At 40.3% G+C, this 16,111-nt stretch overlaps 1 long non-coding RNA gene across 2 annotated transcripts; it reads left to right on the top strand.

Annotated features, from left to right (window-relative positions):
* The first annotated feature begins 8,969 nt into the window (after positions 1-8,969).
* LOC121973485 lies at positions 8,970-11,124 on the top strand. 2 transcript variants are annotated; one of them, XR_006109630.1, is made up of 5 exons: positions 8,970-9,466; positions 9,541-9,650; positions 9,738-9,807; positions 9,902-9,992; positions 10,519-11,124. It is a non-coding gene; the product is annotated as an uncharacterized LOC121973485 (long non-coding RNA). The 2 variants fall into 2 exon arrangements; XR_006109631.1 differs by having other exon boundaries at positions 9,902-10,009.
* Positions 11,125-16,111: the final 4,987 nt, after the last annotated feature.

Below are 16,111 nucleotides of genomic sequence, written 5' to 3'. Positions count from 1 at the left end.
TGGGGAGGCTTCATGAGACACAATTCTTATTCTCTTGCTTGGAGAACCTCAAGTGGCCGACCCTCTACCTCTCCCTTCTCTTTTCCCTTTTGCTCTCTTCTCCTTGGTGGTGGTGGTGGCTGGATTTTAGAAGAAGAGGAAGAAGCTTTTGGGTGGTGTTCATCTTGGAGGATCGTCGCCCACACGACGTCCAAGGCGAGGCGAGGAATACGGCAGAAGATCATGAGGTCATTAGCTTACAAAGAGAAGGTATAACTAGTAGTTTTCTTCCGCATCATATTAGTTATTTTCTTTGTAAGAATTCTAAATACAAGAGGCAATTAGATCTAGTTTATCGAATTTATTTTTCGAGTTTGTGTTTTATTCTTTTTCGAATTTGTTATTCGATTGTTCTTTTTGGTTAACCTAGAGTTATTTAAGGAAATTAAATATTAGCTTTCCTTAAAAGACTTTGACTAGGCGGTGGTGGTTGCTCCCATATCCAAGAAGGTCATGTGCCTCGCCATGCAGTCCTGGAAGCTAATTTTGGGAATTAATATTTAATGGAATTAATAACATAGGTGGATTTAAATCAATAGTGTTAAGTTCCGCTTGCGATTCAAATCTAAACCATTAAGAACAGATAAGTTAAATTTGGAATCAATGATGTTAAGTTCCGTCTGCGATTCCTAATTTAACTTCTGAAGAACACAATAGGTTATTTAAGGAAATGTTCGATACTTGTATAAAAATTTTTGTACAGTGAAACCGGTACGTTTTCTTAGGACTAGCCAACATCCTTGTCTTAGTACCTTTTAAGTTATTCCTGCAAGCCTTGAAACTACACTCTCTATTTGTTCTAGTTCACCTATTCTTAGACTCTGAGATCAATGGAAGGGAAAAGCTATAAGTTTCTGATTTTTTTGGGTGCACTTCCACTGGTTCTGGACAAAGTAATGCTGTCAAACGAATTCAGAATAAATGAATGTGACAAATGCATTTATGTCAAAAACACACCTGAAGGCTATGTAATTGTCTGTCTATACGTAGACGACATGCTAATAATGGGCAGTAATCATGATATAATCATGACTACAAAGAAAATGTTGACCAGAAATTTTGATATGAAAGATATGGGTCAAGCAGATGTTATATTGGGAATTAAAATTCTCAGGACATCAGAAGGGATAGTTTTAACACAATCCCATTATGTAGAATCTGTATTGAAAAAATTCAATGCGTACGATCTCTCTACAGTGAAAACACCTATGGATCTAAGTCAACACTTAGCGAAAAACCATGGTGAGACCATATCGCAGTTGGAATATTCTCGGATAATAGGCAGTTTGATGTATCTCACAAACTGCACACGTCCGGATATTGCCTGTACGGTCAACAAACTGAGTCGTTTTACGAGTAATCCAAACGACACCCATTGGAAAGCATTGATGCGAGTTCTCAGATATTTGAAATATACTATGAACTATGGATTACATTATGGAAAATATTCCACTGTGTTGGAAGGATATTGTGATGCTAATTGGATATCAGATACAAAAGACTCCAAATCCACTAGTGGATATGTATTCACGATCGGTGGGGGAGCAGTATCTTGGAAATCCACTAAGCAGACTTGCATTGCTCGGTCAACTATGGAATCCGAGTTTATAGCACTAGACAAAGCAGCTGAGAAAGCTGAATGACTGCGGAATTTCTTGGAAGATATTCCTAGCTGGGTGAAACCTGTGCCTGCCGTACTAATCCACTGTGATAGTCAATCGGCGATTGGAAGGGCACAGAGTAATATGTATAATGGGAAGTCACGGCATATACGTCGTAGACATAATACCATTAGGCAGTTGATCTCGAATGGAGTGATTGCAATCGACTATGTTAAGTCCAAAGATAATTTGGCAGATCCTCTAACGAAGGGGTTGAGTCGAGATCAAGTATACTGCTCATCAAGAGGAATGGGATTAAAAAATCTACAACTAAAAAACGACTGTAGCGGTAACCCAACCTTGTTGACTGGAGATCCCAAGATCTTGGTTCAATGGGACAACGAAGTTACAGAAGTTGTGGTCCAGCACATTAGATAGTTTATCTCTATCCCAATTCTAGGATGAATTTGTGCTGTCCTACCTCATGTAGTGAGGTTAAGCTTATGCTTTTAGAGACTTCTATACCTGATAAGGTGGAGTATGGTAGGATACTCTTGATAGAAGTGTCACCTATGTGAGTGTGAAGACAGGCCGCTTCAATGAAACTCTCATGAATCCAAGATGGTATCCATGGCCGAAACGGAACCAACCATGAGAACCTAAAGTAGGTGAGATAGATCTCTGTGTGAGTGTTATTGTCTCAGTATACACCAACAGCTGAGCAGTTCAAGACATCACGTTCACTACGCAGCCTAGTATACTCGATAGCATTTCACTACGGAAGGTTCAAAGCCACAAGCTACCTCTCCCGATGCAGTGACTTATCGATTGGACTCTTGTAAAGTGTCAGCATGCATACACGCATTGCATTAATTTCCATTCATGTGGGGGATTGTTGGATATTGGGGCCTTAAATGGACCAAAAACGATTTTGAGGAAGGAAGCCATCAATTGTTGAAAGTCGTAATTGACTTCAAAATTGAAATCTACGATTCGCGTAGATAGATTTAGACTATTAATTTGCTCAAAACCGATTAAGGGTGAATGAGAAATTAATGTTTAAAGTCGACCCAAAATAACATTTATTATTCATTAATAAAGTGCATGGGAGAATAGTCCCACATCGAAAATTCTCGATGTGTATTCTCTACTTATTAATGAAGATGTGTTAATGGAGTTAACACAAAAATAAAAGGACAGGTGCTCCCTTAGCCCAGGGCGAGCAGGTGCTCGCACCTGTGAGCCTGCCACCCGCCACGTGCGCACGTGCGCAATGGGCGCTTTGTAGGCGCACTATTGAGGAGCTTAAATTTATGCTCCAGGTGACATTGCAGTGCCTACGTGGCACTCGGGTGAGGTGTCAGGCTCGTACCTGACGTGGCAGTACCTATGCGGCATCCTCGTGGGCAAAGGGAGATGACTGGACAGTTGACTTAGGGAATGGATGGCTACCGTTGATCAAATAGGTATGATGGATCGCTTGTGATGCGATCTAGAGCGTTGGATCGCAAAGAGTAACGATCTGACGGCTTGGGATGAGACTTGATCTGAAGCATCGAATCAATGGATCCAGATCCGATGGCCGATGACAATAGGCGGGATCTGAGGGTCACAACTCCTCAGATCTGATGGATGAGATTGAAGTGGGCTTGGTGAAGGGTTACAACCCTTCAGAATGGATGATCTAGATCGATCCAGCTCAAGGAACACATCCACTCACCTAAAGGACAATCAACCTCTTCTTTTAGTATAAATAGAGCCCTCCAGATGATGGAAAATTCACTCAATTCACTCAATCCTCTCTTCTCTTCCTCAAGCATTCATCTCATCTTGTGCATTCAAGAGTCCAAGAAGTCTACTAAAAGGTTCGCTGGTCTCGGAAGTCGGAGTGCTACGATTCCGAGACGTTCGTTGTCGTTGTATCTTGGGAACGAATTACAACAATCCGTTAAGCACCGTAGCGGAGCAATATCGTTTACGGAGATAGTGTCGAACACTAGCCTCGACGATCAGTTTGCATACTCCAGAAGCTACCCGGGGATCAACAATTATGATATGAAATTTTAAGTTTCTTCGAATTCTATTCTTTAATTTATTTTATATCTTTTAGAGATTCGTAATATGTGTGACTCAATATGTTCCTGATTTATTTTAGTCATCCATAATTAGTTATTTAATTATGGAATGATCATAAGTGACACCTAATATCACATCATGATCCCTAATTATCCAAAAAATCATAGTTGATTTTAGAATTAATTCTAAACCATTTAGCAGCTATAGTGAGTCGTGTCTCGTTCCTTTCACTCATCTTCTACCCACTTGGTTCAGGGCATGATCTATGTGTTAGTCCCCACTAGATTGACTATGTCATACCTAACCCAAGTAATACTTCCTCGTTCTGCAAATTCAAATTACTCGTACATGTGTCTAAGAGTCTTGTACTCTTAACATATGATGTTTTGGCCAAAGACTTTGAGTAATAATTCTAACGAGTGGTCATAGGGTATATGCCTCCTTGCAAGGAGTGGTGAATTCTCTGTGGGTTATCCGAACACCTTTAGGTACTTTAACTTATACCCAATCATCCTGGGTCCACACCTCGATGAAATTCCTGCTTAAGATGTCAAAGTATAAGTCTCCATGACCAAGATGACTTATATACCTCAAGTCAAAGGAAACTTGCACTCAAGTTGTAGTAAGAGCTTCATAGACATATCCCTATATGTAGATAACCATATGGAGTCTTACAGTGAGTCACTCCAATGAACTAGTTACCACAACTAGCATTCACATTTAACTCTCGACATCCCAATGTCTCCAGCCAGTGAGAAAATAGTTGTTTGGCTAACTAAGGAGTATAACTCATGCTAGTCTTACAGAATTGATGATATCCAAATGCATCAATTCGTCGCCTAGGGAAATTCTAATACGTTCATAATTACACATCTATAGATAATCACAAGTTATAATCTAATCACAAATTCTCTCATGATATGAATTGTATTACAAACATTCAGTAAATGAATTTAAGACCATCAAACATATAATATGCACTCAAATAGTGAATATATATTTATCAAATAAATAATAAAACATAAGGCGATTGCCTTAGGACATCCCTCAAAATCTAACACTTTACTGCTGCTATCTTCTGATGTTCCCCTTCATCGATGTTTACTTCCGAGTTATTTGATTCTTTGTGACTCACCATCAGTGTCAATCCAGTGTAAGCTTCTATCTCGGATTCTGATGAGGAGCTTTCATCCTAAGTAGCCTTGAGATTCTTGTACTTGGATTACCTTGGCCCTTTATCTTTCTCCTTCTTGAGCTTTGGGCAGTCATCCTTGATATGCCACAATTATAGCATCAAACCTTTTGTTTGCTCCTTAGATTCTTCTTGGCTTGCATCTCATTAAACATGTTAGATTTAAACAACTTTTTAAACTTTATTACCATATATGCTTCTTGATCTTCGTCAATGGATGAGTCTAAATCGGGTTCGTCCTTCTTGTTAGCTCTCAGTGCCAAGTTATGGTTTATCTCCATTTCTTTTGTCACTCCTGCATATCTAGATTCATGTAATTTGAAAGCTAAGAAAAGTTCTTCTAAGGTACTTACCTCTAAGTTTTTAGAGATGTAGTATGCATCTACTAAGGTTGACCACTCCATTGTTCTTGGCAAGGCATTGAGCACGTACCGGATTCCATCTTGATTCATTACCGCTTCTCTGAGGTTGTTGGATTGGGTGATTAGTTCTTTGATCTTTGCATAGAGTTGGGCCACCTTCTCTCCCTTGTTCATCTGAAGGTTTGTTAGTTGATTTCTAAGGATGTCCCTTCTCGCTAGCTTTGCTTCTGAGATGCCTTCATGGAGCTCCAGGAATTTCTCCTAGAGTTCTTTAGTTGAGGTGTGGCTTCCGATGCGGTTGGCCTCTTAAGGTGGCAGAACACTAAGCAGATGGAATTCTGCCTTTCCATTTTCCATGGAGTTACTCTGTTCTTTCTTGTTCTAGAGTTGTTCTTCCTTCACCTCTCTATGATGATCTCTGGGATCTATAAAATCATATTTAATAGTTAACAATATTTCAAAATCTATTTTAAAAAATACCTTCATCTTTTTCTTCCATATCGCGAAGTCTCCCTCAAACTTCGGTGGATGAATGCTAACTACAGCCATTTCTTATACATTAGATAGCAATTAGTCCTTCTGAAGCATCCTTCCTCTGATACCAACTGTTGGTCTCGATGAGACCGGCTAGAGGGGGTGAATAGCCCTGAAACCAAAGTTATAATTTTCTCTTACTTGAACTTAGCAAGGATACAAATTAGTTAAGCATAAAAAATTAACATTAAAAGAAATAACAACTTAAAGAAATAGGTAAAAAATGTCAAAGATTATTTGGTTACAACCTAAATGATTGTTAATCCAAGACACATGAAAGCACTAGAAAAATCTCCTTTGTTGAAGGCGGAGAAGCCTCTTACACTCTTTAAAAAGCTCAGAAAATAGCTAGGAATTAAATACAAAAGTTGTTATTGAATTTTTAGCTCTAGGAGGCTTTTTATAGCCCCTAGAAAAATGTTACTGTTGGCTAGAGGCGCCTCCAAGGAGGTTCAGGGTGCCTCTAAATGGATACAACTTTATCCCTTCACAACGATTATTCATTCCATTAGAGGCACGAGGGTGCCCCCAACTTTATAAGAAGTGCCTCCAATGGAGGCATGGGGGTGCCTCCAATAGCATTGGAGGCGCCTTCTCCTTCAGTCATGAGGGTGCCTCCAAGTACTTGGAAGGGCCTTCCTGTTAGGATCGAAAAGAATTTAGATATCTCCACAATAACATGATATTGCCCACTTTGGGCCTAAGCCCTCATGATTTTGCTCTTGGGCTCTCCCCAAAAGGCCTCATGCCAATGGAGATATCTTTCTCTTATAAACCCATGATCTTTTCCATGTGTTTTCAATATGGGACTATGTTTGCAACCTTGCAACCCCAACAATCCCCCCCTCAAACAATGGACCATGGGCTTCCCACGTCCGATCCTCGACCCACCAGGTCTTCCTGCCCCTCGGTCTACCCGACCTACTAGGACTTCTTGCCCCTCGGTCTACCCGACCTACTAGGACTTCCTGCCCCTCGGTCTACCCGACCTACTAGGACTTCCTTGCCTAGCCGCAACTAGGACTTCCTGCCCCTCGGTCCACTCGACCTACTAGGACTTCTTGCCTGGTGTCTGGTCCTCTTGATCCCAATATAGGAGCCCCCACTTTCTTTGTTCGAGGTCAATATTGTACTCACATGGTTCAATCAGACCATAGCTCTTGTGCACAGTCGGCGATTAAACCTTCTGGCAGTCCGGGCTCTGATACCAATTGTAGGATCGAAAAGAATTTAGATATCTCCACAATAACATGATATTGTTCACTTTGGACCTAAGCCCTCATGGTTTTGCTCTTGGGCTCTCCCCAAAAGGCCTCATGCCAATGGAGATATCTTTCTCTTATAAACCCATGATCTTTTCCATGTATTTTCAATATGGGACTATATTTGCAACCTTGCAACCCCAACACTTCCAACAGGCAGATCAGCCACCAAGATGATCTTCTTCACGTGGGTGATGCTTCGGTCAATCAAAGTTGAGCTTACCCAAATCCAACTCTGACCTTATCCTCGAGCAGACTTCCTCCCTTGCTTCTCATCCCTCGAATACACCATGTGTATCCTTCTCATTCACCAGTATACTCTTCCACAGTTTCTTAGATGTAGCTAGCGAGAAGAATGGCACGGGGAGTGAGTCCATCATCTGAGGGACGAAGTATTGCGAAAGAGTACACCAATAGATGAGAATGACATGCACAACGTTTGAGGGATGAGAAGCTAGGGAGGAAGTCTGCTCAAGGAGAAGGTCAGAATTGAATTCGGGTGAGCTCATTCAGGAAGCCAGAGCATCACCCACGCGAAGAAGGCCCGAGAGAGATGGAGCTGACTTTGGATCTGCCTTGTAGAAGGCGTCTCCAACAATGTTGGAGGAACCCTTGCCCCTCTGAGTGGAAGGCACCTTCAATCCTGTTGGAGGCACCCAAAGCTGCATGGAAGGCACCCTTAAGCATCTTGGAGGCGGCTTCAATAGCTGTTAGCTGAAGATAAAGTTTTATCTGCAACTGATAAAACTTATCTTATTGGAGGCGCCTTGGACCTCCTTAGAGGAACCTCCGAGCAACGGATAGGTTTTTCCAAGAGCTATAAAAAGATCTTTAGAGTTAGGAATTGAAAAAATAACATAAACAACAACTCTTATATTCATTTCCTAGTCTTTTCTGAGCTTTCAAAGTGTGTAAGAGACTTCTCTACCTTCAACGAAGGAGAATTTTAATAAACTTTCATCTTTCTTGGATTAACAACCACCTAGGTTGTATCCAAGTAATTCCTATGCCTCTTTTCTTTTTACGTGTTGTTTATTTTTATTTTATGCAGTTTATTTTGATTAATTAAATTGTGCATCCTTGATAAGCAAAAAGTAAGAGATATTTCTCTAACTCCAATTTTAGGCTATTCACCCTCACTAGTCGACCATCTAAGGCCAACAAGTGGTATCAGAGCAAGGATGCTCAGAAGAACTAACCGTCGATCAAAGAAAACAAGATGATGGCCAGACCAGCATCTACCCACCGAAGTTCGAGGGGGAGTTTGTCCTATGAAAAAAGTGAATGGAGGTTTTTTTAAAAACCAACTTTGAGGTTTTATTAATAATTAAATATAGTTTTATAGCTCTAAAAGATCAAAAAGGCGAAGAAAAGAAGAGTATCTTTGGACAATGAAAGAGCAAATGAACTTTGTGACAAATGGATAAGCTGAATTCCACCTGCTAAATGTGTTGTCACCTCAAGAAGTTAGCAGAATCGGCACCTACAAATTAGCAAAGGAACTTTGAAATAAGTCCTTGGAGATACACAAAGGAAAGTCCAAAGCAAAACTCGTAAGATGGGAACTGCTTCAGAACCAACTAATGAACCACTGGCTAAAAGAAGAAGAGTCAGTAGCACAACTACACAATATTAAATTTAATATTAAAATTTACCGTAAAATTTAATAATAAATATTATTGGACAAAAAATCTTATTGGATTTTTTGAGAATTTTAAGAAATTTTTCGGGATTTAAATGGAGTCCGTATGACTTGTTTCGAGGGGATGACTTGGTGGGGCTAATTGGAGGCCTGTTTGGAATACCCCTTAAGTGGGAATTGATTGAGGAATTAACTTAGGATTTGATTAAATTTAACCCTAAGTAAATAATTCTTATATCTTTCCTTTCATTCCCAATTCGTTTTACCAACACCGCACGAATTTCTTCCTCCCGAGACCTTTCCTTGCGGTTTCTCTCCGGCGATTTCTCCTCTCCGCCTCTCGATGTCGCCGGCGCCATTTGAACCACCGCCGACCAAGCCTCCCTCTTCTCTCTCTCTCCCGAGGCATGGAGTCTTCCTTCCTCTCTTCCTTTCCCTTTCTCTCTCGCGCGTGGACAACCCGACACTGACGAAGAGCGCTCTCCACCCGCGATCTCGTCTTCGTCGTGACGCCGGAGGGAAAGCTTCGCTGGATCTCGACGGTACCAGCCATCTCCTTCTGGGTTGTCGACTCTTCGGTCGTTCTTGCTCGCGGTCGGCAGTGGGTCGGCGTCTAGGACACGGTGGAGTTGATTCATGTCGTTCCCGGCCGATCGATTCCTTTCGGTTCTCCTCCACGATTTGTTCACAGAAGAGGGGTACAGATCATCGCCCATTGGAGGGGATCACGCGACACCAACTGGAGGCGATCGGTTGAGGTAAGGCAGTGTCAAGAAATGTTGTAGATTTAAGCATTATTGAGGAATTGGTTTCTAATCTTGACCTGGATTAGAGGAAAGCTTCGGAATCAACCTAGTGATGGACCTCCCCTGAGCAGATCTTCAACTTCTTCAATTATTGGGACTGTTAAGGTTCCGGTGTAGAGGTGGAGGCCTGTTCAAGGTGAGTAAGACTCTGTATGTTGGGGTTTTAGTAAACTAATTGCTCTACAGCTAAGTTGTGGATTGATTTTGGAAGGAATTGGTGTAGGGCTTTTTGGTAGCTGCCGGCAGAGGTCTTGTTGGGCTGTGAGATTTGGATTTTGCTACCAAACCTTAAGGTAAGTGATGTCCAGTAGGGTAATTTTGTTGGTTTCATTGGTATATTGCTAGATTAGGTTTCTAATGAATTGTAGGGATTTGTTTGAATGGCAGAGACCTCATTTGCTTTCAGCCACCACGTCACCGATAGCTAGATGCTAGCTCCATCAGATTTATGTCATCAGTAGCTACTGAAGAAGAAGAGGTAAGGGGAATGTGGAGGTATGCAATAAGTTGATTAGAATTGAGAATTTAGTAGATTTGTTTGTGCTTGCTTAGATTTATGTGAGGTTGATGTGGTGGTTAGGGATTGATTATGTGGAAGAATTATACATGTTAGATTTATGGGGAGATTTGATTTGCATGATTTGTGGTTGTTTGGATAAATTGTTAGAGGTGAATCATGAGAATGATTAGGTATGTTTGATTTATGATGTATAGTAGATAATAATGGGATGTTGGAGTTTTGATTGGATTAATTGATGGTTGTGGATTATGTTTGGTTTAGAAGGAGTTGGATTAAGGATGGATTTAATATCGTATTGAATTTGGATGACTAGGTGGAGTTAAACATGATCGTTATTGGTATGTATTGGATTGATTGAGGATTGTTTGGAGGATTAATCAGAGATCAGATTTAGTTGGAGTGATCCTAGTTGGGTTAGGGATTTTATTTAGCTATTTAATCATATGAATTTAGCTAAATGAAATATATGTATTGATTTATGCAGGACTTTGATATGGGAGGTTCATTTCGATATGGGCGGTTCTATTGATACGAGATATATCAAGGCGGGTATTTCTTCCTTGGCTCTATGTAGATTTTTATTGAGCTTAGTGCATGGTTATTATGTGATGGTTTAGACTGCTTTACCTTATATCGTGTTCGTTTGTAGTTTTCCTGCTTGATACCGATGCTTGACCCTTGAGATGATCTATTTAATTCTTATACAGTGTACACTATGGTTACCTATACTCTGTGATATTTCTACATGTAGAGTATGCATGGTAGGGGATACTTTGTTGGTGGTATTCATATGAGGTTTATCCATTGGTATGTCGTGTATACTTTCGTCTGGTGAGATGATTGGAGGAGTTGTGTGGATTGTATATTTGTTGTATATACACGTGTCTGATGTGTTTACTGGAGGATACACGTTGATTGTACTGATGTTCTGTGTACCTGTGTCTAGAGGGATTATTGGAGATTTTTGGATGATTATACATGTGTAGTGGCGTACATGTGTTAGGTGGGATATGTGGATATATCATTACGATTACATTCATGTTGTGTGGTACTTATGTGGATTTGGGGGTTGCATGGATGATGACGTTGCCCGTATCATGATTATATATATATATATATATATATATATATATATATATATATATATATATATATATATATATATATATCATGTTCATCATTCATTGCATTGCTGACGACTCGTGTGACTCTTGTGGTTGAGAGAGTTGTCGGTAGTTTATGGCTATCCTTTCGACCACTGATGGAGAGTGGTAGCTTGGAGTAGAGCTAGTCCTGTCGCGCTTACTCAGCTGCTCAGTGTTCTGTCAGCCTCGACCACTCTAGAGTAGTGAGTCTTGAGGGTACAGTAGTCAGAGAGCTAGATATGTGAGTGGTCAGAGACCCTTAGCTATGTAGTTATATAACTACTTAGTTGACCGTCCGCTTCGGCCGCCTATAGTGGTGCTTGTACTGGAGGCTAGTACGGTTTGTCACGGACCCGAGCCTCTCGGCCATAAAGGAGTCGTGGTGTCTAGAGAGGTGGCGGGGGTGACCATGGAGCATGCATGCACATTTGCATTTGATGCGCGGTGCATCTTTGGAGATATATTTGCATACATGCCTAGTAGATACTAGTTGCATGTGTTTGCGATATGATTGTTGCATATGGTTGTCATGTTGCATACATGTCATTTATTTTACATGTATGTGCAGTCGTATTTATATTGTACAGGTGTCACGAGTAGGTCTGTTGCAGATCTGGTGAGTTCACTGACCATTGTACCAGGTGTTGATACCAGATTGGGTATGTATCTATCATTATGTCAGTTGTGGTTTGTACAGTATGTATGTTAGGTTAGTAGGTCTGATATTTTCAGATGCATTGGTTATGATAGTATGATCATGTTTCTTTATTCCCTACTGAGACTGTATACCTTTGATCTCTATGTTTATTTATAGACCATGCACTATCTTTTCTATTACCCGCTGAGTTACCTATACTCACCACCGCATGTATATTTTTATGTTTTCAGGTAGATGGTTGGAGTGTCGCTCGGAGTATCCTGTCTGTCGGGTCCTACGTCACATCCGAAGAGCGTTTCGGGTTTCCGCTTATGTTTTACTTGTATTCGTTATTTGGTGCATTAAGTGTATTTAGTGTATTTGTGTTGTTGTTGTATTTGTGTTGTTGTGGTTGTTGTATAAAGCCTAGCTGGCTAGCAGTGTCTTGATGTGTTTTGTATGAGCTTGTTTTATATTTTTCCGCTGTGTTTTAGTACAGCCATGTGGGCTATTTTATATATAACTGCGTGGTTGTGATTATTTCATTCTAGTCGTGTGGGTTGTTATTATAACTGCGTGGTTGTATATATAAATATTCCAACCGCATGTGGCTGATGTATTTTGCTTGTATTGATGCTTCAGATTGTCATCGGTACAGGGCAAATGTTGTCGGATTTTGTCTGGCAGAGACTCCTTTGGGGGCGTGACAATTTTTGGTATCAGAGCATAGTACGATGCCTGTTTTTTTTCATGTTCTGGATTTTCGAGATTTATCTGATACCAATTTGGTATCAGAGCAGGTACGATGCCTGTTTTGTTTCATGTTCTGGATTTTCGAGATTTATCTGATACCAATTTGGTATCAGAGCAGGTTCGATGCCTGTTATTCATGTTTTGGATTTCGTGATTCGATTTTGTTGATGTGACTTTTCGGGTTTTGGGACCAGGCAGCAGCAGGACATCTCCAGGCTATAGGAGGTATGTTTGCATATTGTTACCATGCATTTCTGTTGGTGTATGTATTGTTGCCCATATAGTTATGATGTGTGTTAGTGTTCTCTTGTTAGTACTTGCCTAGTTGATTGTAGCATGCATTGCATGTGTTGGGTCAATTACTGATCACGGTTGACCTAATGGAGATCAAGGATTACAGTCTCAGGGGATTCATCATATCATGCTACCTGTAGTTCTAGTGTCTGTTACTACTAGTTGGTTGAGAGTCAGAGTCACATACTATTTCTGTTATCATTAGTTGGGTAGTCGATGATATCTGCATACTCATGTTGACTCAGTTAGTAGAGTATTGGTTTACTTTTGTTGGCTCGGTCAGTTATGATTGATTTACCTGGTTGATTGTATAGTAGGGGTTTGACTTATCTTAGTTGGTTTCATGATCCTATTAGTTCGGTCGGTAGAGGATCGATTTACCCTTGTTAACTTGGGTAGTTAGGTATCGATTTACCTTAGTTAGTTTCATCAGTAGATGATGGATTTACTTTTGTTGGATCAGACAGTAGTTGATCAATTTATTTTATTGGTACGACCAGTAGGGGACTGTCTTACTCTACTTGTTTAGAGATTCCTATCTTTAAGATACTCGTGCTTGGTTAGATATTTTTGGAGACAGGAGTACATGACTGGTACAGTCATGGGAAGGACTGAGTTAGCTGTATATCATTGTCGGCTTGGTCAGCCTGTAGAGGATTGTCGTATCCTATTCCATGGGGACTTTGACCATGGACTGTATGTACCTGATAGGATGACATAGAAGGTACATTCGGATAGGATACCTCCACTGATGTGGGAAAAGTGTAAGGCTACATGCTTAACACTTTGAGATGCAACCGTTACTAGGGTATAACTTGGAGAGTACATTCAGGTATATGATTTGTACTGACGTGAGAGAGTTGAAATTAACTGCTTAACCTTTACATGACCCGGTACCACGTGAAGGAAGAAGCAGAGAATGCTTTTTGGAGATCAGGTCATCACTTAGTGATTTCCTTGAGGTGTTTAGAGATAGAGTACCTCTTTACCTTGTGTGCATTGCTCGATACTGGAGGTTACCGAACCTCAGATGGAGCAATCACAGAAATAAGGGGTACAAGACAATGGTTAGATGACTCAGCTAACATTGTCTCTATTAAGTAACTTAAGACCTTGACCACATGATCATTTTATCATGTCTTGTAGGCTATATCTCAGATTGGAGGGTTCGACCTTTTATCGATATTTGTCGAGGGACATATATAGGATGATTATGAGGGTGGTGTAGATAGTCTCTTGATAGGTAGACTCTTAGTCAGGAGATTGTGTGGCCCTTTGACTTTGGATTGACATTCCTTTACTGTGGATATTTGATTATCAGAAAGGATGAGATGATGATATTTAGTGGATACATTTAGTTTGCTGATAGTGAGTGTGGAAGGTTGGATGAGTTCCTTTTACTCTATCTTTGTTTAGGGGATTATCTGGTATGATTGATTGATGTTGAGGATGATTTAGGATTAATAAATATTGGGAGATCAGGTGTGGTGATATGTTGTCTTTTGATGATCTATTGGTGGATGTTTAGTTTGATGATCTATTATTTGGTGTTTGATGCTGATTAGTGACATGGAGTGTGGTATGTCTGTGATATTTATGGATTTGACGATTTGTGGTTGGTGATTCGATCATAGGTTTGCTGTGGGAGATCTTACGGTTGAGTGTACTTGTTGTACGGATATTATGAGTCTATGGTTTTATCGTTTAGGCTTACAGTACCCTAGACATCATATTTTCATGGACTCGATGTATTTGGTATTATTAGGGTGTTTAGATCAGTTTTCATTGTCTCCATTGACGATGTTGTGATCTATTTTCGATCCGAGTTGGATCACGTACATTAGCTTCGCATAGTGCTAGAGATGTTTCAACGGAAACAACTATATGTGAAGTTAGTAGTACGTATTGTGATTGTCTTTTACAAGTTTTTGGGACACGTTGTGTTTAGTAGAGGGATATTAGTGGATGTACAGGAAATATAGGCTATTACCAGATGAGAGTAGGCGTAGTCTATACCGGAGATTCGCTGTTCCTTTCGTGGTCTGGCTGGATATTATCAGAGATTAGTTGAGGGTTTATTCAGCATTATGCCGTTGATTGTACTATTCAGGATGAGTATGGAATTTTCCTGGATAGACGCGTACGAGATCAGTTTCAGGAGTTGAAACGAGAAGTTGTTACTTTCTAGTGTAGACGGATTTGTACTCTACACAGATGTATCGTATTTGGGAGTCGGTGCAGTTCCGATATAGCATGAGCGGAGTAGTCTCGTGCTAGTAGTGAGAATTCTCGTGTAATGAGAATTAGATTCTTTATTTTCGTGGGAGATCATGTGTATTCTCGAGTTACTTCTTATCCGAGAGGAGTTACTTTAGGAAACACCTTGATATGGACTTATGGTACATCCAGGTGACACCCGATGTATAGAGATTTGAAGCATTCTTATTGGTGGAACGATATGAAGAAAGACATCTCAAATTTTGTAGCTTGATGTCTAGCATGTCAGCAAGTGGAAGCTAAACATCAGAGACCAGTAGAATTGTTTCAGTAGACTCGTATGTGGGAATGGAGTTGGGAACATGTTATGACGGACTTTGTTATGAGATTACCCAGGATGTTGAGAGGAAATGATGCTTTGGGTAATCATTGTTGAGTTGACTGATTTACTCTTTAGCTATCAATTTGTAGGACAGATTCTTTAGATTGAGTAGCAGATTATACTCTAGAGGGATTACCGGACCTCATGGTATATCTCTGAGTGTTATATGGGATGGAGATCAGCGATTTCACCTCATGGTTTTGACTGTGGTTATAGCATACTTAGGGTTAGGAGCTTTACTGTAGTATAGATTTTCACCCTCAGACTGATAGATAGTTTGAGCGCCCTATACAGATGTTGGAGGATATGCTGATAGTGGATTATGGATTTTAGGGGTAGTTGGATCATCACGGTTGGTGATTTGTTTATAATACTTAGATGGAGTGGTATATGAGTATATTGCTTGGTGGTTACCCTTAGATGAGGATCCCTGAGTTGACCAGTAAATTTGGGAACCAAATTTTTATTAGGGGGAGAATGTAAGATACCGTAAAATTTAATAATAAATATTATTGGACGAAAAATCTTATTGGATTTTTCGAGAATTTTTAGAAATTTTTCGGGATTTAAACGGAGTCCGTATGACTTGTTTCGAGGGGATGACTTGGTGGGGCTAATTGGAGGCCTGTTTTGGAATACCCCTTAAGTA

This window comes from Zingiber officinale, chromosome 4A, assembly GCF_018446385.1.
Source record: "Zingiber officinale cultivar Zhangliang chromosome 4A, Zo_v1.1, whole genome shotgun sequence".
Lineage (NCBI taxonomy): Eukaryota > Viridiplantae > Streptophyta > Magnoliopsida > Zingiberales > Zingiberaceae > Zingiber > Zingiber officinale.
Note: the sequence above shows the minus strand (reverse complement) of the source record. Positions and strands in the feature narration are given on the sequence as shown.